The following is a 24,467-nucleotide window of genomic DNA, read 5'->3' on the forward strand; positions in this document are numbered from 1 at the left end:
GATAAAAAGAATCCCTGTATGCCCCTTCTTGCTTCAACACCGACCCTTTTCAACAAACCCTCAAACTCCTATCTATCATAATTGCTTCCTGCAGGATACAGGAAAGGCATTTTAGCTGGTGAAGGAGATGGTAACCATAACAACAGCACCATGACAACTACAAGTGATATCTGAAACATGAAATACAGCAAGAACTTATTACTGATAAATTTGGTCCACAATAAGGAAGGGACAAGCGCCAAAGAAGCCATAGCAGTTAGGGCAGGTGCCAACACAAAGAAACACAAGTGTCCCTGGATTAAACTGCATAAAGTCCTGCACATCCTAAGATAAGGCACCATGACAGCCCTGTCTTCTGGTCAGGAAACAGAGAAAGCAGTCTCTGCTCAATCCTACTTGAGATCTCTCCTGTCTTAAGGGAGCAGGAGGAACTGAAGGATGGAAGGAGTGCTTCTGAGAAACCAAGAATTTTCCTGGCAGCTCCCACATTTCTCAGTGGAGCTTTTTGTTTCCACAAGAGTTCATTGAAACAAGGCCTGAACAAGAACAGGGCTCCTCTCAGGGAAGCATCTCTGAGTCAGAGACACTGCATTGACTTTTCCACCAAGCACAATTTCAATGGGTACCATACACTTCAGAGAAGGCACTGCAGTTGGCAGGCCTGTCTGAAACAGGAGGCTCTGCAGCCCTTAGCCAGCAGCCATCTAAACAACCTGTGCCAAGGCTCTGATTTCATTCTGGCAGAGAAAAAAGATTTGCCCAGATTTGTGGCTACATCAGCTTTTTCACCCCCAGTGCAGAAAAAGCATTGAAACCCACCACAAACAAACAGCACCAGCTCCAAGGGCTGTGGCAGATGAAGTCATTTGGGATATGATCAGACAGAGAAACATTCAAAGACATGGCCCTCTTTGGGCTTCTCACAGGAAATTCAGCTCACTGGTTTGCTACACAGGATTGCTCAGGGTAGGCACACCAAGCATGGGTCCTTTCCCAGTTCAAACACTTTGTCACCCTCTGTCTTTCCTCTTCTAAACCCCTTGTTCTTTAAAACACTGCAATAATCAAGCTGGAAAATAAACCTTTCTTCATGATACCTTCAACCTTCAGAGATTTTCAAGTCTAGACTGAAGGCTTAATGAAATAAACACTCAACAACTTAGTCTTTATTTTACTTTTAGAGTCTGATTTTTCCTACCAAAACAGTTATAAAATATTTTCCCCATTTCTTACAAGCAATTCTTCAAAAAGCTAAGAAAAACAGAGGAAATTTAGTTTATGGAGGTGATTTTGAAGGCAAGAGAAAATTCAGATTGCACCCAGGAAATCTGAATCCAAAAGGAGAATTTTTTTTTTCATATTTTGCTCTTACCACAGTCACTTCAAACCTCAGTAAGAAGACAGTTGAAGATCGATGACAACACCACAGCTGAGCTGGAGGATGGGCTATTTAAGACAAGAGTACTCAAAATACTACTTAAGGAGGAAAATTCTTCATTGGCCAGGGAAGAAGTATACAATGTGATAGAGCCATTGCAGGGTAGGGAAAACAAGGCAGAACTACAAGAAGTACTCACAAAGACATCACACTGAAAGCACTGTCAATGCTGCCACCATTCCAGAAGCTGGGCCAGCTAAAACCTTGGCTGGCTAAGAGAAATGAATACTGAAATCTTGGTTCCCCTCCCCACTGCTATTTCCATTATAACTCTTAGTGCTTATAAAAACCTGAGGCAAAGCCATCACCCTCTTACTTATTGCACAAGTACAGGAAGTGATTACAGCATACTCTACACAGTACAATCATCTAATTCTCACCTTTACATTCTCAAACCTGTTTTTAGAAGAAGTGGCAGCCAAATTGGGTATTTGCCACAGACCCTGCAAACAGGTGCTTCCTTTGTTCTCAAGTTACAATTGATCAGCACTTCTATTTGGACAGGGGCTGGTAAAGGTAACCCACGAAAAGACTGGAGTGAAAATCTTCAGGGTTTGTTTTCCCCACACTGACCCTACTAAGACACATTGATTTGATGTTGCATCTCTTCTCTCAAGAGATTCCAGGATGGATGACAGCTCACCTTAGGCAGTGAGGAATTAATTAATTAATTAATTGTGCTAATATATTACTTGCCTATTCTTCACATAGGACAGATCTATGCTCTTGCCAACTGCAGGTGAACTGCTCTTCATGCAGGTGAGATAAACTGGACCATTCAGCAGAGGTGATACAAACTTGTCTGCTAAGCAAAAACACACACAACAAAATCCCATTTATCCAGAATAAAGCACTTCAATACACTGGTACGTCTTTGTCTTCTCTGCACAAGTAACTTACTGACACAACCCTCATTTCTTCTGGTTTCACCAAGATCTCATCAAGCATAACACATTTACACAAGATCTCGACTTTATTCAGTGAGCTTTTAATTATAAAAATAATAAATGCTGCCTCTATAAATGTGTCTGCACATTTTGCTTTCCCAAAGGTCTTACTACTTTTGAAAACTAATTCTATTCCCTGCTACAACACAATGTTTGAAAAAACCTAGATTCTATATTTGGCAACATCATCATGTCAGCTACTACAAATGGTAAAACATATGTCCTGGGCTAATTTCTGGCAGATTCTTCCCTCTAAATATATGCAGGGGAACCAGCCTACAGTAGAATTCTGAAGCACAGTTCTCTGCACCCTCTCCAAGGCCATGAACCCAAAAGGGGATCCAGGGATGGAGTTCCTGATCCAGGTGCCATACTAACTTAATTCTGTTCTTCCATATAGTAAATTAAAGGAATATGGTCAATTGTTCTATAACTGAACAAGCACCACAAAGATGATGATGATGCTAAAATGAAGTATAAAGGGGATAGCAGGAAAGGATCTTCAAGCTGCTCCAGCTTGTTTGGGTAAAAATTTTTGCTTGTGTGAAAGAAGTTTCCTCCCCAAATCAAGGGCAGCAGATTATTCTCTTGCTGAGAGTGCTTTGAGCTTCTCTTCCTAACATTCAGACACACCAGGCAATCATGCCAGGCACACAGTAAAGTAAAAGCATCACACTGTCTACCAGACAGTGGTACATTGTTTATTCATGCTGGAGAAGAGCATCAGGCAAAAGAAAGCTGGTGCCCAGGTCCCTCCACCCAGACTCACTGAAGCAGCTTTGATTCTCATTTTCATGGTCAGGAAACCTTAGAGGGCCCAGGAAACCATTATAGCCAGCAGGAGTCAAAGCTTTTAGGTGCAGCAAAGCTTCTAACCGTAAAGAAATAAACAGAAATAAGGAGACAAAGCATTGGAAAACTGATGGGAAAGAGATTATTCATAAATTCAGCTTGTTTGTATAGTCACAACAAACTTGGCATGGATTAGTTAATGCTAGAGTCTTCTTTCCTAGGGAATGCCTGAGTAGTGTTTGTTGTACTGCAAAACCTTGGTCAGAAGTGGAAGATTGTTTCATCCCTTCATACTATTTTCTAACTAATGATGTTACAAATAAAGAACTTCTTTTAAATTAAACATACCCTTATACTTGTATGACTTAAAAATACGCTGTCCACCCACACTCAGCCACCCACTTGCATGACCAATGACTGTATACCCTGATATATAAAATAATCTCTCCTTCTCTTGAAATGAGAATACCCAGAAATCTTCTGTGCTCTAAATGCTCTAGACAGCAACATCACAATATTTGGGATATATTTTTATCATGTGGTAGGTTTACCCTGCCAAATCTTTACTCAACCAACCTATAAAAGAAAATAAAGCAGGCACTCTCTGGCCTGCTCAGGCAAAGAGACAAGAGGGCAGGAAGGACAGAGACAGTATTGAAGGAACTTGGAGCCACAGGAGCTGATTCTGCAGCTCTTGCTTTCAGAGGAAGTTTTTCCTTAAAAAGTGTTTCAGATAAGCTCTTGGACTGTGCACCGAAAGAGGAGTATATATGTCTCAGCCTACACTTTAACTACAGTGATATTTTTAAAGTTTGGTTTTTAATTCCTTGTGGTTTTGAACTTAGAAAAGTAAGGTATCTAAAGCATGAGCAGGAACCAAGTCACTGAGTCACTCAGCCTTCCTGAAATCTTCAGTGCAGGATTTTCTGTCACAGCAAAGACCTGTTCCAGAGACTCCTTTCCTCCCTAAGCTCCTGTGGGTGTGTGCAACTACCAGATTCTTGCAAGCTTGAGTTTAACCTTTTTCTGCTGCCACTCCTTTTCTTGCCACCCAGTGCCAAGGAGCTGATGAATGTTAAATCAGTGGCACACTCCTGGGATAAGATTTAAAGTGAAGGGGATTGTGTGAGGTACCAAACAAGCCCAGGGCCAGGGAGTAGGGAAAGGTAAGAAAGTTCCATTGGATGAAAAAAACAGTATGCCAGGAATGGTAAGATGTGAATGACAAACACATTCACTGAGGAAAAGGTCTGGGAAAACCCCAACCAGCCTAGATCCTGGATTCATCTTTAATTTCTCTGTACATTTTCTTTTGCAAAGTCTGTCAGCAGCACTAAGGCTGATGTTTGTTTAGGATGCCTGAAAACATCAATTATTAATCACAAATGAAATAAAGTAGACCTTGATAAGGTACAGAGAGCTCAACAAGAATGATAAAAGACCTCGAGAAGCTTCTGCAAAAAGAATGAATGGAATGGGATAAATATTTACAAAAATGCACACAAGTGTGCAGGGAGAAGACAAGCAGAGAAGGGAAAACAAACAATCCTCTCTCCACAAAGAGCTACAGCACATCAAACAGAACTCACTGGTGACAGGTTCCCTGCAAAAAAATAGAGCAGCAATTCTTAATTCTTCCCACTGTATGGATTTACACAGTGCAGCAGGTGATGCATGATGGAATTTTACAAAGGTTCAAAAGCAAACTGCTGAATTTTCCTTTCATTGTTTTTCCCATGGTTTCTCAATCTGAGAGCCTTTTTGGAGAAATCAATGTTTTCACCACATAAATAATATGTAGCTCTAATACGGATTAGCAACTTTGTTTGCTATTTTAATACTGACTCTAATTGTGTGGTTTCTTGTCATTCATTTTTAAAGGGCATTAAGTGTGAGAAAATGTCACATCCCCCTCTCTGAGCACCACAATATTTAACAGCTTCTAATGAAAAAAAAAACCACTGTATGACATAGACTATTTCTCTGCAAGTGAAAAGCACCTATTGATCAGGCAGGCTCTAGCAAATGAACAGCTCTGCTGGTCTGATAATTTCTAACTGAAACACAACATTAATCTCACATATCCCTCTGCTGATGCAGCAAAAGAGGCTCTGCAGCTTCCTGCTACTTGCATGGAGCTGCTTCACTACACGGGGTGCTCATTTTCAACTCATTCTGTGGAATCAACTTGATCACATCATGTTAAAAATCCAGAGGCAGCACTGAGGTGGCTACAGTGACACAGAGGTAATTATCAGGTGGCGGGAAATGAAAAGGGGTGCTGCTGAAGAGGAACAGCACACAAACAGCAAGGACAACAAATGGCCCTTCTAGAAAGTGGTCATGTATCCAGAGCCACTACTTGTAAGAGGTCTGATGAGACAGTGAGTGTAAATGTTTTATAGCTGAGAGGCTCAAAGCTCCAAGAGTGCAAGCAAAGTCATGTACATTTTCTTTTTCATGTAGGGCAAGCAGTCTGGAACACATGTCCCACCAATGACCTCGACTCTGGCCCAGAGGGGCTGTCTCTGGTTGAAAAGATGATTCATTCACTCTGCCAGAAGGGCTGAATGAATAGGCAGTATTCAGACTGCAGAACACTTATCACTTGGGATTCCCTCGAAATTTAGGTCTGACATGACTGGGACAGTAACCACGCGCTTTTGTTCCTAGCTCCTTGAACAGAAATGTCTCCTTGCATTCTTCAGTGGTCCCCACAAATCATGTCGATTTTTACGGCTGGCTAATTATTACTGCTAGACTTCTGCAGGGCTTCATGATGAAAAGAAGTGTATTTCTGAAAGCTCAGGGCACAAAACTTACACAATAAATCACTATCTATCAAGCAGCAACAAAATCCAGCCATGGCAGGCCCTTGAATATACACATCCAGGCAGTGCTTAACTTTATTTGTTTAGGAATAGAAAGTTTTGCTCTGCTTTTATTGACAGAGAATACTAAAAACTGCCAATAATGCAAAAGGAGCAGAACAAGTAACTGTCACAAATCTCACTTTGGCTAGAGGTGTGTCAACATCTCTCACACATACAGAGCTATCTGAAATGCCATTAGGGTTGCACAGTTACACCTCAGGAGTTGAGCTGTCAAAGAAAAGAGGGATAACTGCATAATCCTAACTGGGTCTCCTTCTGCATATATAGGCTACTGCAAAACATATTTTATTGCCATTCCCTCTGTCTAGATTACCTCAGTATCTACTGCACCAGCTGCCCAGCCACTGCCACATCCCTCAGCAAGCCAGTGCTGACTAACAGGCTGCAAGATACTTGTCCCAGATCCAGTCTCAAAGGTACAAATTCACCTGAATTTACTCACCCTGAGCCCTGAGATGAGGTTTGTCCTGGGCAGTGCCCAGACTGCAGCACAAAAGGTCATACTGAGACTCCTCACAGCCCGTGCAACAGACCCCATGCAGAACATCAGGACTCATTTCTCTGAAGTCTAGAGACCCTCTAAAAATTATCAAAAGCAATAAACCACCATTGTTTTCTTGGCATCTAGATGTGCACCATGTGAAACACCTTCAAAACTGTACACCCAAGAATAATCAGGCAGTAAATTCAGTAAGATATAAACTGCACTGGAGGCATTTTTCTAGGGCAGAGTATTGAAGTATTTTCCGGCATCACTGGGTACCCTACATAATAACTGATAAAGACCAAGAAATTCTGAAAACCACGTTTGTTTGTGTTTTGTTACAGAATACTTACATGTTATAAAATAATTACTTTGCTGCTGTCCTTTTAGCTGTTACCAGTTTGAAACACTTTACATGAGTGGGGTTGCTGCACAAGCTGGAATAATAAAATCCTAAAAGCTCCTTCTCCCGAAGCACTGCTAGGATCAAACCCTACTGTGTGCATGCCAATTGGCAAAGATTTTCAGAGGGGATTTACTCTGGTGCTTTGTCAGTGTTCCTCTGTGAATATTAAAAAAGAAGATTTTTTCTTGAAGCAAATTTCTGCAGTCCTCAAGACATTTCAATTTTCTTCAAATTTCTGATCAGTTTAGAGGGCTTTACTTGTGAAGTGCATATTGTTAACATCAGGGTAATAAAGACTACAATATCCACTTCACTATATTTAACATAAAGCCCACGATCAGCAAAAAAAAAAAATTACCGTTTAAAAAATACAGCTGATGTTTCAGACATCAACCACTCAAATGATACATTTCTTTGAAGAATGCAGTGCACTTCACTTGTTGTGCCACTTCCAAGGAGCATTGCTCACAACCATCTGCAGCTTCTGAAATGCAGGTGGCATTTCTCCCTTAGCCCCAGCAAGGGAACTACCAAGGTATGTTTTTAAACAGAAGATTTCTATCAATACTAAATTAACACAAAGGTGACAGGAAGTTACTGTATAATCCATTCTCTCAATGTAGTTAATATTTCATTGCTCTCTCTGTTCCCTAGCATGAAACCAAACATGGCTCTATTTTCTTTGGCTCTTGACCTTGTACTGCTTTTTTTCTACTGATTTACCTGTCCAAATCCCCAGGAGGCTTTAATGTGAAAGATTTCCAAAGACAACAGGAAGAATTATGAACACTGTCCAAAGCTCTCCTTACCACACCAGAATAATCTCCTGCAGCCAGAAAGGTACAGAAAGAGCTCACATTAGGGACAAACAGTGCAGCATAGTCTTCTGCTCAAATTCCCAGACTAGTTCTCAGTCAATGGCATAAAAAACCATCAGAGAAAATACTCTGAAGACATGTCACTAGAACACTTCTCACTCCACCTCTTCTTAAAATCTAGATTGAAAAATTCATTGCAATTTAACTCCCAACATTTGTTTTTCAGCATTTCAGCAACTGCTAGACAAGACACATGATCATAAGAACAGGGGCAGCAGCAAAGCCCAGTGCTGAAGCCATGATATAGAATATACATTAATTATATTAATGGACTTCCCCATCTTTGCAAATCATTGTGAAGTGTTAATGCAAAGTTAAATCAGGTACAAAAGGGCAGAACTGGACTCTTATACCATAAAATGGTCAGTCTCTTGGTAGGAAGAAGTGTGAGCACTCAACGTGTTCTTGAGAGGGAGGAAGAGCTGAGCAGTCCAGCCTTGAGGCAAAAAACAGATCAATACCTGTGTGGAAAGCTAGGGAGAGACAAGGAGAGTTTTCTTCTCCATAGCCAAGATGTCTCTATCCTTACCCAACCCCTAAGTGCAGCATCCTGTCTTCTGGCAATCCTCGTGTTTCTGAAAATTCTACTTTCAACACTTTTCTGAAGGTGTGGGCTTGGTCCTACCAACAGAGCCAGGCATGTCTGCTGGGAAATCACCAACATGCATCAACAATCCCCGACATACAGCTCCTGAGACAAGGATGCGATTCTTCTGCAACTAAGCTAGGCAAGGATATTTGGGGTGTTACACTGTTAAATCCTTCAATCCTTCACTATTCATGTCCTGTAAGCAGGCTGTAATAACAAAACAAAACAAAAATTAAAAAAACCAAAAACACAAAACCAAATCCCCCAAACCACACCACAAAAAAATGGAATTTTATGTAGTTAAGAGTTGGAGATAGCCAGTACATTTTCTCATTGTAAATCAAATTTTTTTCCTCAGTAGCTAAGAGTGAGCTGTATCTTAAATTTTCTAACACCTCCACGGGATTACTGACCTGCATTACCTTGGTCACTGCCTTTTTGCAGGACTGAAAATACATGGTACTATAAAATTACTGGATACAATACAGCGTCAAAAACAACATATTTACATCACATGTGGCAAAGCACCAGACACAACAACTGACTTCCATGAGTTAGCATGTTTTAGTCATGTAATGTTTTCAAGATCAATTCATTAACAGGAGGTTAGGCACTCAGATGCTTCATAATTTCATTTTAACCCCTTCTGGTTTTTCTCTGCATCTTTTCCTACATGCACAAATAGATACATACAGAATTCCACAGTTTCTCAGGATTTTTATGTGTGCTTTGACGGGGGCTCATGTTTGCAATAGTGAATCAAAACATCAGTCAATAAAACTGCCTCCCTCAGGAATTACAAATATGGCATAACTGTGATGCCAGAACACAGCTAAAAGAATGAAACAGCAATGTAAGGAGTACATTACACACTACTTTAATTGCACCCTCTTACAGAAAGGACAACAATGGAACCTGGTAAAGAGATGATAAATGTTTTCTGCATTTAGCAACACCTGCTTCCATTTTACTTCCCTTGTCATCTCTGCGCCAGAAACCCTGAAATAACCAGCATCACTGCAGTTGTAATGACTTGAACACCCACCTCAATCACACACAGAAAAAAGCCTAATTTTGTAGGCTTTAGTGCTTTTAAATTATGTTTGTTACCATGAGAACTCGATTCAAATGCCACCCACAAGCTTGCAGAAAGGGGGTAAAAACAACAACAAAACAAAACCAAACCAAAAAAAAAAATCTACTTTTAATCAGTGGTAGTACACTTGCTGCATTGCAGCATTCTCACAAGCTCCCCAGCCTTCTGCAGTAAGAGGCAGCAGAGACACCCAGAGAGATGTATTTTGCTGAATACTTTATTCAGGATAAAATTTAGCTGACAGTTCAGTTGCTGTCCAGTACTTTTATACAATATTCCATTCAGAGAGGATAAAGTACACGTACATGTTCTGCACCATGATACAAGGGTTTATCTGAAAGCCAGACAATTACATGTATGTTAAATGTGAGGGCAACTCTGATAGCCACCCAGGACAAAAAGATTTTTTTGTTGGTATCTGAGATAAATCAAAGCTATGGAACCCTCTGCTTTCCCCTTATTCAATTTGTTAGTTTTATAAATTTATGCTGATTTTTATGAATATTTACTTCTAGAAACTCAAGTGACAGCACTGTATCTTCTAGTCTTCTTGTTTGGTTTTGTTGGTTTTTTTTTTCTTTTTAATTTACAGCCTAACATTTTGATTAATGGACATGGACACTGAATTCCTGCAGCATGACTGGGAGCCAGAGTTTGCACCCCAAGCCTTCAGCCATGTCAAATCAGATAATTAGACTGTGGCTGAAACAAAAGCCAGCAACAAACCACACCAAGCAGCTTGGTCAGCAGTGTCTGTGCTAAATGCCACAGCTGGTGCAGACTGTAGGAACGGCCTGCAGGCAGTGGTGGGCAAGAAAAGGGGAAGAGTTTCACACCTCTGATCAGAACAACTTACCAGGCGCACACTCAAAAGGAGGCATGTCACAGAGTTCCCTCTTAAAAGACATATCTCCTTCTCCACAGGACAGAAATGATTGCTACTGTAATTAAAAAACCAGCCAAACTACCTCTCATTGAAGGTGAGAACAGAGTAAATTTCCCCGTGAAAGATCAATCACCCTCTCCACAGCACTGTCCATACTGGAGCATTAGGCGTGCTTTAGGCTTCAAAAGCAGCAGTTCCTTCAGGAAAAATCTATCAGTCAGAGAGATGGCATGAACATGAACCATGCCAGAAAGCCTGAATACCACCTTCTGAAAAGGAAAATGTAAATTGATTTGAAACAAAGGGGATAAAATAAACCTTTGATATAGCTTCAGTGGAGCAGGCAGGTCTCCCAGTCCTCCACTTGCATCTTTAAACAACACTGATAGCTGCTCTCTCCACTTAGAATGTGTAATGTGTGCACTTGCAGCCGTACTTTCACCTGCCATGAGTTAAGCACCACAGATGATAAAGGGTTCCACCAGAGGAGGGAACAAACCCATGCAGCAGCAGCAGCAGGGGAGAGCCTTAAAGGCAGAGATGTCCTATCCAAATCCCAGAGGCTGCATGGGAAGGTTGTACCACCTAGGCTGGGGAAGGCACAAACATCTTCCAGAGGAGGCTCTCAGCTATGCAAAAAAATACAAGTGTATTTGCTTGAACTTAGAACATCAGATGTGGAGAGTGTCATAACCTCCACCAGGCAAGATCCTAAAAGAGACTTTTTAGATCACTGTCAATCATATTTTGGGGAAGAATTCTAAGGAGCATCTATCACAGGTAAGTTCATTGATGTCAAGAGAACTACCATGACTCTCTCCACCTCCAAATCTCCACTGACTGCCTGGAGCTCCCATGTCAACTCCTTCCTGCTCCTGCACACGTACAGAACTGACTCCCAGCAATTCCTATGGGCTGTACACCACACAGGCAAAACATGAGCAAAGCTTGACCCTGTATACTCAGCAGACCATGGGGCTGTCATTCTGGAGGGTGAGATGTGGTGCAAAGAGATAGGAGGAGAGGGCTGGGTTGATGACAGAACAATCAGAATGGCATTAGCCATGGCTAAGTTCTGTGCAGCCAACTTTCATACTGATGACCCACAACACGGTGTCTGTGCCAGTTTAGGCCAGCAGAACCAGCTCAGACAAGTCCTTGGTTCAATGGCATAATTTTCTATTGCTTTTCCTCCTCTCCTTCTCTCTTTCTTTCTGCTAATTACAGTGATCATGCCCCCACAGAGTTGCAAATAAGAGAAGAATAATGCTTATGATCATCCAAACCTCCCACTGATAAAAAACCACTGTGTTTAAGAAAAAACTTGACTTATCCTTCATAGGCATGGATTTACCAGGAGATTAGCAACATCAGAAACTTTAAATAAAGAGATTTCCATCTTATTATCCATAGACTGCTAAGACCATGATTGTCATACATCTTCTATGGATTATCACTAATTTATTATTTTCTGGTAATTTGCCTTCATCCATTAGGCATTACCTGCATAGAATTTGCTGAAGTTGATGATGGGATGAAGAATTTCACGTACCAATGGAAGTGCCTTCAAGATTATTTCACTCAAAAAGAGGTTTTCTTCCTCCTACAATTGTGGTGTAATACAGGTATTCCTACAATCACAAGGATCTTTAGAAAGCCACAGCAGTTTTATGGTTAAGGTGCTGAGATCCAAGATTAGAATTAGTCCAGGACTCTGCTGCTTACCTGGAACTATTACCTTGAACTTATGAATAAACAAGCCCATGCCTCAGCTGTAAAACACGTATTACGATATTCACACGGTGTGTAACTCGTCTATTCACGCTGCTAACCCTTCAAAGTCTCTTCCACATGTGCAAGGATGCTCTGGCTCCCAACCAAAACCTTTGGATCCAGGTTTCAGAAAGTTTTGCTCAAGGAAGGAGACTTACCAGACACAGCATCTGCCTGAAGGCAGCACGACAAACTCAAAGGCACAAAAAGGAGACTCAGAAGAAGGACTGTGACACTGGCCACTGACACCAGAGTCTGAGAGCCCTCCAGAGCACACAGGGGAAACTGAGGGGTCTGGGGCACTGTGTGCCTGCTTGACAGCTCTGGGGACAGAGGCTGCCCTGAACTCTGGCTGAAAGGGAACATGATCCCTTAAAACTCTTATCAGCCAGGACTGATAGAATAGCCACAGTTTAAAATTCGGATGTGAAGTCTCAGACGAAGGTTGCAGCCTACAAACTAAAACATTAAGGAGTTCCTGCTGTTAGTATTATCATAAAAACAAACAAAAATGCAGACTCTTATTTCAACTCCATAGGGTTGCTGGCCTGACCAACTGGCTTGTCTCTAAATGACTTCTTTCACAGATACTCCACAGCACTTCCCACATCTTTCCTCCAGGAATCTATATCAAGCTTGCTGCATTTCTTCTTCTGATGGATGCTAATTTCTAAAAATACTTGTACAAAGAACTGTCTTTGGTAGGAATTAAGAATGTGACAATATAGTGCCAGAATTCATTTAAGAAAACATAAAGCACAAGGTATGCATCAAGTCTCTGATACCAATCTCCCTCCATATATGCATAACAGGTCCTTCAGATTTCTCCCTGATGTTAAACCAGTATTGTAAACTGATTGATACTGTCAGTCCTGAAGCTTAAGATACATGAACACACAAGCAACCCACAAATTCCTTATTTCTCTTACACTGTTTGTGCTCCTTTTTTCCTGTCTCTGCCTGTCTGCTGTGTCTATCCACACTCATAACTGTCAATCACACTGGCCAATTTCTACCATGTTTGACAGAAGGTTCTAAGCTCCTACCTACCACCTTGGGAAATCCACAGATGGATAAAAGAGAGAGAGGTTAATGCCTCTACAAAGGAATAAAACAAGAAGAGCTCAGACTGTATTTCTCCTGTCTGGCAGTATCCTGGTGGTCTGCTCGGTGGATGTGGAGCTCACATTCAGCCACAGCACACACTCTTTCTGGCCAAAGTAACTGCCTAAGCACAGACAGGTTAAAGATGACACAGGTGCTGGCTAACCTACAGAGAGAGAGAGGTCACTGCAGACAGGACACAGAAAGTTGCTGAGAAAATGCAAAGAATGTCAGGAAATCCCAAAGATACAAGGAGATATGGAGATAACTCAGTGAAGAACGAGGAAAAACAACACAAGTAAGGCAAAGTGGGTATGAAAGGAATAATCAAATGCTGGGAATCTGAAAGATCACAGTAGAGCATGGGAATCTTCCACAGGGAACCAAGAAGATAAGAAAACTAGTGATACATGGCACCACAGGAAGGGAATACAGGGGCTGGAGAGGTGGGGGCGGAGATTGTATGTGCAGTAGGATAAACATCACAAGCTCTAAGCAGAGAGCACTGGGTGCCACCCCACACTGACAAATAATACCCACTGTTTTTATTTTAAAAACAGTTCAATTGGCAACATCATTTCCAGCACTGAGCTGAACTCAAACCCAGAGAAAGTTCTGACTTCAGCATTTCAAAGTACAGATTTATTCTGGAAGGTCTAGAAACATTCCAGACTGCAAGAGAAGGAACTTTCATGACTTTACCAAATCTTCCTTACTCGGGCCAGAAAGAAATAGGTTTGCTCGTCTTTGCTTGATGGTTTTAATGATAGCTGGAAGCCAGTTACCTGAATATTCAGAATCTAGGGGGGAAAAGGGTCAGCAGGATGGTCCAAGTCTATTCTAAGGCCAACATTTACATTTGTTTTAAATGGAGCTGAACTATTTTGTCCATTTCTGTTACTTACTACAGTGAACAGTATGCAGAAATAGAGCTGCATTACTTTCTAGAATTTTGCTGTATTGGGGAAAACAACATTCCCAATGGAAAACACACTAAAACAGCAGAGACAAACAAGAGGTGAAGCTGACCTCCTGTATTTTACAACTCACTATACACTGGAGTTTAAATTGAAACATCCCCCCAAGTAAAATAGGATTTGATCCCTTGTAGGCTGCATATCCTTTGAGGACATAATTTGAACTGTAGAGTCTCTGAGGTACTAATTACACTGGCAAATACAATCTCACCAGTGTGTCCTTGCTGGCTGCTCACCATGCCTCTGTGGAGATTTGACTGTAAGCTCCGTGGGGTCTGGAACAACTCTGCTGTTTGAGCACACAGCATCTAACACAACAATGATCTAATCCAGACTTGGACACCTAGTTACTAATATTATGATAGCTACAGCAATGAATCACGTAGCATTAAGAAGAATCATAGCAAAAGCTGTTGTACACAGCATTTAATTCTCAGGCATGCCACCATTAACCTTAGACTCAAAATCTTGCTGTGTCTAGTTCTGTTTTCAGCACAGAGTTGATGTTCTTTTGCAAGAATAAAAAAAGAAGTATATAAAAAAGCAAAACATTTTTTCTTGCCCCAAAGAAGTTACTAGCGAAATAAGAGCATCAATCAGGGAGCTGTTATTAAGAGTACACTGCAGGAAGCTCATAGAGATGCAGGTATGGGCAACATTAGGAATTAGTCATTGAAGCAGGACTCCTAATCAAAGTGCCTTGCAATTTACCTCAGATTTCCCACACAGACATGGTAAAAGGCAGAACAACCAGCAATCTTTCAGTAATGTTCTGAAGTCTTCTGATGTAAAATTCAAGGATGATTTGGAAAACAACAGAGACAATCCATGTGTGGATCTCCCTTTTCACATCAAGACCTCACTTGAACATTAATTGCATGGTATATTATACCCCCCTCCCTGTGTAATTATTCCAGCTGTCCAAAATGTCATGGCTAGAGACTGGACTGAATTACAACTTCCTGCTTCAGAAGGAACCAAATCTCAGAGGGATTAAAAAATAAGAGAAAAAAAATGACTCATTTTAAGGATGACAACTACAGTATTTTTTTGTTATGATTATGAAAGGTTTTATCAACTATACTGGAAAAAAACATTAGGATTCAAACATCTGTTCTTCTCATAAGTGTCACTCCTCAATACAAACGAATCTGGGCCTCTCAAACTTCTCTCATGAAGAATGCTCACAGCACTTCCATTATTCCCATTATCTCTTTCAAAAGCATGTTTACTACCACACCTGCTTAACTCCACTTAAAGAAGGCTTAACTCTGAGTGTCAGGTTCCCTAACACTGAACTTACAAGCTGCACTGCTTAGGAACTTGTGACTTGCATTACAAAGCTATTTACAGGTATTAAGTGTGAACAGGATCATTTTCCCCCATGACTGCTTAGCAGGCAGCACTGACTTCCAGCTCCCCCCTCAGTGAGAGACACAAGCACATCCCTGTGCGCTGCATCCGTGTCCTGACACCAGCCAGGTGTCCACAGACAGCTCAAGAGAACTTGGCAGGAGGACTAAGGTGTTTTTAGACAGCAGCAGGGTTTGCTGTGAAGATGAACAAGGCACATATGGTCTGTCACACAGCTGGAGCAGACAATGCCACAAGGCCTTTCTGAGCAGGTCCCCAGACCAGTCACACCTGACAGAAAGTGCACACAAAGCTGCCCTGCAGTTCCTGTGAAAGAAGGGCTGACTGCACCACTCAACAAGGACTTCTGGAAACTGAAACTGTAATTTTACAAGTGTGAGCAATTTCTTTTTCATATAGCTGTAAAGCTATAATCCTTAGCAAGACGATTAGTTTTCAAAAGGATGTTCACAGCAAAAATTCCACCACCTTTAGAAGAGATGAGCTTCCATTCCATGGTGTTTTATTTCCCTCCGTGTCATCCAGGGGACAAAACCCGAAGTTGTGAGAACTCAGCATTAGCACACTGAACTGGTTCCTGAGCTGCAGGAGGGATTATGCTGACCTGACTGCTGGAGATGCAGAAACAACTGCTGCAAGTGCTCACAAAACCAAAATGCACCTCAGCAACTCACCATCACTCACTTAATTTTGCCCCTCTATTAAGTCACTTAAGTACTGCACAGAAATGGAAAAGTTCTGTATTGGGGTTGGTTGCTGATCCTGACAAAGGAATCAAACATAAACTGCAACACACAGGACAACCATTTCCATTCCTTGCCAATCTCTTCCTTGAAATTAAATTCTGTGGCTCATCAAAACAGAGTGGAAAGGAAGGATAACATCTCCTTTTTCATCTCCCCTCCTGGTCTCTCTGGCCCATCTCTTGTATCCAAAGAGTTGGGAAGAGGCTTACTGAAAAGCTGCAGCAAGTCAGATCACCTGTCTGTCATTTTCTGCCTGAATTGCTTTGCTTCTTGGCTGTAAACAGGTTTTAAGCATCTACTAGTGACTCAGTCTGTTACACAGGAGTATTACTAACACCACCACCGTCATCAGCATGATTTGACAGTAACAGAGGACATTCTGTGTCCTTCCCACTGATTGATGATCAGGTCTGAATCCTTTCAAAGTGTGGCAAATTCTACTTTTGATAGTTCACAAATACAACTAACAATATTCCAAACAGCATGTGTTCAAAAGGGGTGTTTGCAAATGAATGAATGTACAGATAATGGCTGTTAAGACAATCAGAAGAAAAGAGAGAAGTTGATTACAAGATTGATGACAGCCCTCCTTTCAAATGAGAAAAGAGGCAGATTGATGCTAAGTGATAAACACAAAGGAGGAAATCCCAAAGGATAGTTTGGTGCAAGGACCTTTTGTAAGTTTTACCTGGAAGCTGAAAGTTTCTTGCAAGTGAGATTGTAGAACAGCCTACCGGTTGGTAGGGGATTATTTTTCAGAGGAGGGCTGATGAAGGAGGAATGGACAGCACACTGACTGTGACAGTAAGTGTGCCAAGAGCCTCTTTCAGCCCCATGTCATCCCACCCAAAGCCAAGCAGGAGACACTCAGTGTGCATGGGAAAAGAGAAGACAACACCAGTAATACCACTGAGCTCCACCTTGCACTCTTGCCCATTTGCCAACTTTCCCTAGTGTTACAACAATCACTGCAAAAAAAACCAACCCAAAGTAAGCAAAATAAAAAACAATAACATCTCTAGAATTTTTTGCTCTTCAGAAATCAAGCCAACATTTCTGCAGCTACTACAAGAAAGCCTTCTAGTGAGTATCAGTTCATATCTCTTTTCTAAAAACTTTTCTAATCATTCCTCACTGACATCTTTCTCTCTAATGTTAACTTTCAATCACTGGTGAGGGAAATTTCTTACCCTAAAACACAAGCTATGGTGTATGTGTTCTCTGTACAAAGTTCATCTAAGATGAGCCTGTATCCAAAGAGGTTCCAGCCTAATCAAACAAAGCATCACTACACAAATGTTCTCCCTGAGTACAATGCATGCTCAGCTTGACCTCCTGCTGCCCTCAAGGCTCTGTTCTGGAGGGCTGCTGCCAAGCTCCAGCCCCATCTATGTGCCTCCCCTTCTGACCATTAGTAGGTTCACAGTAGAAATTCAAACAATGTTTACACTCAGAATTTTACTCAAAATTACCTGTAATCTCAATGTAACAGGGTTCTACGGTAAAAGTTCCTCTCTCCTGCTTAGAAACAGTTCCAAATGAGCAAATGGTCTTGGCACCTTCATGTTTTGGGGTCCCTTCAGAGAGACAGCTCACACACAGAAAAGCTTGTATCTGAAGGAGATGCTGAGTTTGTTCAGAGTGCACAGGGAATGACAGGGCCCAGTGACCAGCATGAAGAGTCACTGCAGCAGCCTCAGAAGCATCAAAAGCAAACCCACAGTATCAGAGATCGCTGCAACTCTTCCAAAGCTGAGTCCTCAGCTCCAAATGCTGCAAACAGGGTGTACTGACATCCCAGCTCAAAGGAACATGAGCTTTATTGCCCATTCCTGATGCCCTCTGTGCCACCTTCCTGGTTCTGTCACTTCTCCTCCCCACGCAGCCTTGGGGGATGCTCTTACACATGGGACAAACACATCTCCTTTTGCTGAGCCCCCATCTCCTTTGTCACAACTTTCTCTGTCACACACCTGTGACACATTATTTTCACTGCTAATTCTCACTGTTAGTTTTAGTCACACAGAGACAAAGGACTCAGGAGAGACAGCAATGCTCACAAGATCTTATACGTGTATTTAATCTCCTAATCACTGATGCAGCAGCCCTGTGAAGAAAATGCTAGTTCTGATTGTTTCTCTCTCTTTTCATTTCAGACTCCACAACTTCTTAAACTGTCTGTGGCCTCTGAGCAGCACCAAGAGGCTATGGAGCACTGCATGGGTATTCTCCTTATTTCAAGAGCAATCATTTAGGTCTGTCAGTTAAGGGTAGGATCTGCTGAGACAATTTAAGCTTTGCACAGCAGACAACTGAGAACTTACTTTATTGCTATGGCAGCTGCAATAAAACTGCCTGTTACTTTAAGTCTTACAGGCTAATTTAATCCTTCATTTAGTACTTGCACTGCTGCAAGGGTATTCTGAGGCCATGGGAAAATTCCTGAAGCGTGCAGGATCACTGCTTATGGTATTCCTCCTGCCTGGCAGAGGCTGGCAGGAGCCTGCAGGGTGCTGGACGTGCTGGCAGCCTCCAGGAGCAAATGCCAGGGCTGTGGTGGCTCCTGCTCCTCCACAGTTTGAGGCCCAGAAGGTGAATGGCTTCTTCCCAATCTGCTGGGCTGCCTGTGCTGTGTTTTCCAGAAGAAGGAATAGCACTGAAATTCTGTGAAACAACAAGAAGCACCTTAACCCTCAGGCACATCATATGTCTCAGAGACAGGAGAGGCTGGCACATCCAGAGCTCATGTCAGCCCTGTGGTGCCATGGCTTGTGAGAGAGAAAAGTTCACATATAGCAAGTCAACTGCCTTGTCCTTGTGTGTCTGCTTTTTACAGCTTACAAGTGCACAGAGCCAAATCTGATTCTCTATTTCAATTTCCTTCAAATTCATAAATCCAGGAGAGACTCCATGCAGAAGTAAAGTAGTGGGTGGTTGGGAAATTGATATATTTACAGGTTTATAATAGCTCAAGTCCAAAACCAGCCTTGCACCCAATATACACACACACTAGTGCACATGTGCATGTCCACATAAATCCCACACCATCCATTATTACCTTTTTTCATCCTGTAGTATCAGCTTGCCTTCCCTTAAACCTGTGCTTGATCCTTCCATATTTTCAGTGTTAAGCATCCTGGCAGCCTCAGAAGCATGGCACTGACTACTCCAGAAGAATACAGCAGATTGATTTTGCTCACTGCTCAGGTATGATCTCACAGAAATGTGTCCTAAACTGCCATAATCCAGCTCCTTCCTTTTTATTAGTGACAAGGCAGAGTAGGTACTTTAACCACCTGAATAGAACTTCCGTGCTCATGTATGTGTTCATGCTACTCTTCAAACGATGCAGAGTCAAACTCCTCTTGCTTGTTGGGCTGAGAGGACACCCAGGCAAGGGGACACCATCCTGTTACACCTTACATGATCTTCTACAGGCATCTCCTACACTGAAACCCTCATTTTGCTTGTATTGCAAGGCCAGAGCAAACATACCACCTCCCCCAAAATAATGGCAGCTTCCCCCTGCCCTGCTCAAGTTAAGTCACCCAGCAGAAGCTTTGGCACCCTGCTCACACTGCATTCTTCCTTATGCTTCAGATGTAGTTTTTCAATTAAACACTGTTCACATTTGCTGGACTTCAGTACTCTGTCTTTAGCATTTTCAACTCATGCTTGTGAAAACAGCAACTATATTCACTTGAAAATCAAGCTGAAATCAGTACGTACAGAAATACTGACAAAAAAAGTATCTGCTTATCTACATGACAGGTTTTCTCTAATGCTTACTTTTATTCTCCTAGGACAGGAGTCTCCTGAATGTTTTCTCCTTCCAAAAAGCAGAAGAAGTGCATTTCTTTGATCTAACACAATCATTTCTGATTCTGGAGATCTGGAATCATGGTGCTTGTGATTACTCTGCAAAATCATTCTCATCTTTTCTGTGGTGCAGCTCAGTGCAACAGCAGGGTATGACAGACCAGAGCAGAGTGAAGGGGCACTATCACCTCTCTCAGATGCTCTGCCTTTGTATCATCACCATCTTTGGCCCTTTCCACCCAGGGCTATAAGCAGGTTCCTGCTAAGCCAAAAGCAAGACAGCTGCTTTGTCAATGTGGCTCCCATCAGATGCAGGAGGCTTTTTTAAAAACCTCCTTAAAAATACTCCTATCTTTTAAAAGTAGGAGTATTGTAAAAAAAAAGGAAGTAGCTCCAGAAAAATTAAATGTTCCAGGAGCTAGAGAAGTTTTCTCAAGCCTTCTTAGTTTGTTGAAGCAGCCTGCTTGTTAAACTATGTTAACAAGTTGAAAGGTCATACCTGGGTAGGCAGATGACAGAATGCTGCGTCTGATTGTTAAACAAGGGAAACCCTCTGTTCCTACAAAGAAATAGAAAAACATGCTCACTATTTAGCACAAACTCAACACTGTAAGGGACTATAAAATGTCCTTACATCTTTTGTGAACATTTCTGTCCAAGCCTTTTTCTCTCAGCTTTATTTCCCAAGACTCATTAATTCAGATTCCCTGTTATGTCCAGCCTGCCTTGGGACCACCAAGGAGCTGCTTACTCCCTAGCTGGCACTGGCTCCAAAAACCTGTCCATCAGGGAAGGCAAATGGAGCACAGCACAACTCCAGCCACTGGAAGAACTGTCAGAGCTGCTATATGCAGAGACTCTGCTGCAGGGCAATCCCAAGCAGGAATGAGAAAAGTGGTTCCAAGATGCACAGAAAGCAATGGAAGAAGAGCAAGAGTCCCTCACTGACTTCTCAGCTGAAGAAAACAAGGCAGGGAACTACTACAACTTCTTCTTTAAACTGTTTTTTTGCCAAAGTTGAAGCAGAGGGTCTTAAGTTTAGCTGGGATAAGTAACAAAGGTTACCACAGATGTTAGTGCATTTCTGTGACCCTCTTTAATCAGAGAGAAATGCCTGGGCAGTAAATGTAGTTAGCTTGCTGAAATAGCCTCTGCATGCCCCACCATACATCCTCTCTTCTTTCTCTTAGTCTTTGACCAGAGGACACTGTGGAAAACATTCCAGGTACAAGTAGCAGACAGAAACCCAAGGGGCTCCAATCAGGGTGAAAGGGGTATCCCCAAGTATTATGGAGCCAGTTAATACTATCACTTGTATTTAAGGCTGTAGTTTCTCATGGCCAAGACACTTTAAACTTTTCTGACCTTAGTTGTTCAGAAATTAATTCCCTGTATAGGGTATCTGTGTCAAGTTAATGCTTCTGTTTGATAGTTCACTGTTTTAAAGCTTCAGCAAGAACATTCCCAGAAACCAGAGTAGTAAGAAACACATAACTAAACCTAATTCAAAAGGATAGAAGGTAATGACAAAAAGTAAGTATGAAATCAGAGAGAATCATAATGCATACTTTAAAAGGCAATTAACTTCAAGGTAGAGGGCAGTTCAGGTTTTTTTTTATTTCCTAGACTGTCATTCTTTGTCACTGAACTAGTCACCTTGTCTGTACCACACCACTGGCATGGGGTTGTGCTAACTACAGCTTTCCATCAGTTTGCCCAGTTAACATCCAACAAGAACAGAAAGATTTTGCTGGCCTGAAGGGGGAAGGTTTCATATGGTTCTGACAGCATTTCATTTATTAATGAAAAATTTGAAATGGAATCAATTCCACCTTACTGCAGAAGCTGTCAGCTGAGTGCACCTTTCACTTTCCACATTACAGTAAATGAAATGTGGAAATGAGACTCCAGCCAGCATCAACTCCACCAACCCATAGGACAAAGATGAATGTTAAAATAAGCCAATGAAAGTTTCTCTGGCTCAGCAGAAAGATCAAAGTTCTTGACAGTTCTTGGGTTCAGCATGTGGCATCTCCAACAGCCCTCTGATGTGCCACCACTGTAACATCAGGCCACATAGTCAGAAATGTGGAACACCCCTCTAGGGAGGGGCAAGCACAGGAGAGAGGCATTCAACAGGGACATTAATAGAAGGATGGAGACACCTGCTACTTGTATGCCAGATGGTCAGATGGCATTTTTACCAAAAAGAAATTTGGTTTTGCACTTTCATTATCTATTCTACCACCATTAAAAACCATTAAACTACTGTCCCAGTAGTCTGAATTGAAACCTCACTCATATCTCTGCTGAAGGTCCACTGCAATAAATGTGATTTTAGCCACCAGCTATATATATACCAAAAATACCAGACAATCAAAATACAGACCAAAACCAGAAGTGGGCAGTATTTTTGCTGCCCCACAAATTTGCTGGTTTCAGGCAAATTATCACCATTTCCACTCTTGCTGACAGGGAAGAAAATGAGATGATTCAAAGGTTCTTCTGCTAGAGGGCAGAAGAGACACCCACCCACACAGAGATGCCCACAATTCCTCGTTCAGGGCATTTAAACAAAAAGCAAGAAGGTAACATTTAAGAGCCTGGTCAGAATGGGGCACCACATATATCAATGGGGTTTTTCACTTCCTGTAAGCATCTTCTAACAATCACAGTGCAGAATCTATTAGTAAGGGTTTACTTTTGTCTGTATTTCTCCCAAACCCTGTTGCTTGAGACAGAAACCCAGAAGAACCTGTATAATAATAACAATAATAACAACAAAGCATTACTTGAAACTGGCAGTGTCTTTAGAAAAAGCTGTGTGCTCTGATGAAAGGACATGAAGTGCTGGCCTATTGATGCCCCAGAACCAGGATGGCAGGAGATGGCACTTTGGCTGCTCCAAGTGACACCTTCCACAAGGGACAGGGCACAAAACAGATGAGCTGGTTTTTTCACTCCTAATGAGAAGCTGTGATTAATATCCTCCATCTTGGATATTGGAAACCTATGTCAGGACAAACAAGCTTATGAAGAGAACTTGAAGCCTTATCCACAAACACAGCCTGGTAAGTGCATTCAGCACATTTTCTTTCGCTGAAGTACATCAGACAGATTCTCTGTTGATGCAGACTAACAAAGGGCTGGACAGCTGTGACCTAGCATCAAACAGCCAAGGAAACCAGTCATTCTGGCTCTGCCATTTGTCTGTGGATCAAGCATGCTGCTTCCTCTGCTGTATCCATTCGGGATTGCCTTTTCTTCTTTTTGGTAAATATTTTGACTTCTACCTTCAGAAACTGATAGAAAAACCCCAGTGTGCATATACATACACATGCAGAACAGAGGGCTGAGGTTCTACTTTATTCACAAGGTATTTGTAAGTATTCTTCATTAATGTGCACTTATTCCTACTTCTCTTATAGGAGGAGATAATTCAATCCTGAATTATCAAACGGATTGATACATTCATACATTGTATTAAATTTTTAAAAAATATATCTCTTTTTCAAGAGCTGCTTTCCTTACTCCTTTGAGGGTTTGTTTGCTCAAATACTTCTGCATGACCTACCCAACAGCACACCTGTTCTGTAGAATCACTTGTAATGAAAATGTAAGGACCAAGTACATTATTTTCCTAAGCTGTTCCACTTGTTCTCCTGAGAAAGGAGCTGTGCTGTTATCCTGACAGGTCAGCCCATCCACCTGAGGCCCTGCCTCTGCCTTGCAGGTATCTACTAGCTTCACCAATCTGCCTGCAGAAATGTTCACTTAAGGTTATAAACACTTCAGTCTGGAAGCTTGCCTTTTTCTATATATACCTCAAGAGCAAAATACATGCTATGATAAAAGCCTAAATTGCCACAAATTACTTTTCAGCATTTAGTGCTTTGCCCCACAATGCTGTAAATGGATCCAATCTATTAGCATCAAACCTTTCTCCACAGCTTCTTCCTTTTACACTACACTCCCCTCCTCCTTCCTACTTTCCATGTACCCCATGCTTTCCCCTTGGCAGCTGAGGCTTAAAATAACAGACATTTTTTCAAAGGGATGCAAAAAACCCATATTCTGGTTATCTGCAGGGCAGAATTCACTACACATTTATCATTATTCAGTTTCCAAAGTGCTAGGGAATGAAGGTCAAATAGATCTGAACTTCAGCTAGGGTTGATACAGGGAACAAATATCTTTAAACCACTTCAGCTAAAGGAGGTAAACCAGAGGTTAGGTGTGGATACTACTGACCTTCAGCAGAAGT

The 24,467-nt window shown here is 41.7% G+C and overlaps 1 protein-coding gene across 49 annotated transcripts in view; it reads right to left on the bottom strand.

Moving 5' to 3' along the window:
- Window positions 1-24,467, bottom strand: part of MAP2 (microtubule associated protein 2) — a 221,026-nt gene that overhangs the window by 74,578 nt on the left and 121,981 nt on the right. For 43 of the 49 annotated variants that reach the window (XM_033064520.2, XM_033064522.2, XM_033064517.2 and 40 more), the window contains one exon: window positions 20,703-20,762. The exons of the other annotated variants lie outside the window; for them this stretch is intronic. The gene's annotated coding sequence lies outside the window, so the exon portion shown is untranslated. The remainder of the gene's footprint in view (window positions 1-20,702; window positions 20,763-24,467) is intronic. 49 annotated transcript variants of the gene reach the window in all.

Source organism: Catharus ustulatus, chromosome 7, assembly GCF_009819885.2.
Source record: "Catharus ustulatus isolate bCatUst1 chromosome 7, bCatUst1.pri.v2, whole genome shotgun sequence".
In the NCBI taxonomy this organism is placed as follows: Eukaryota; Metazoa; Chordata; class Aves; order Passeriformes; family Turdidae; genus Catharus; species Catharus ustulatus.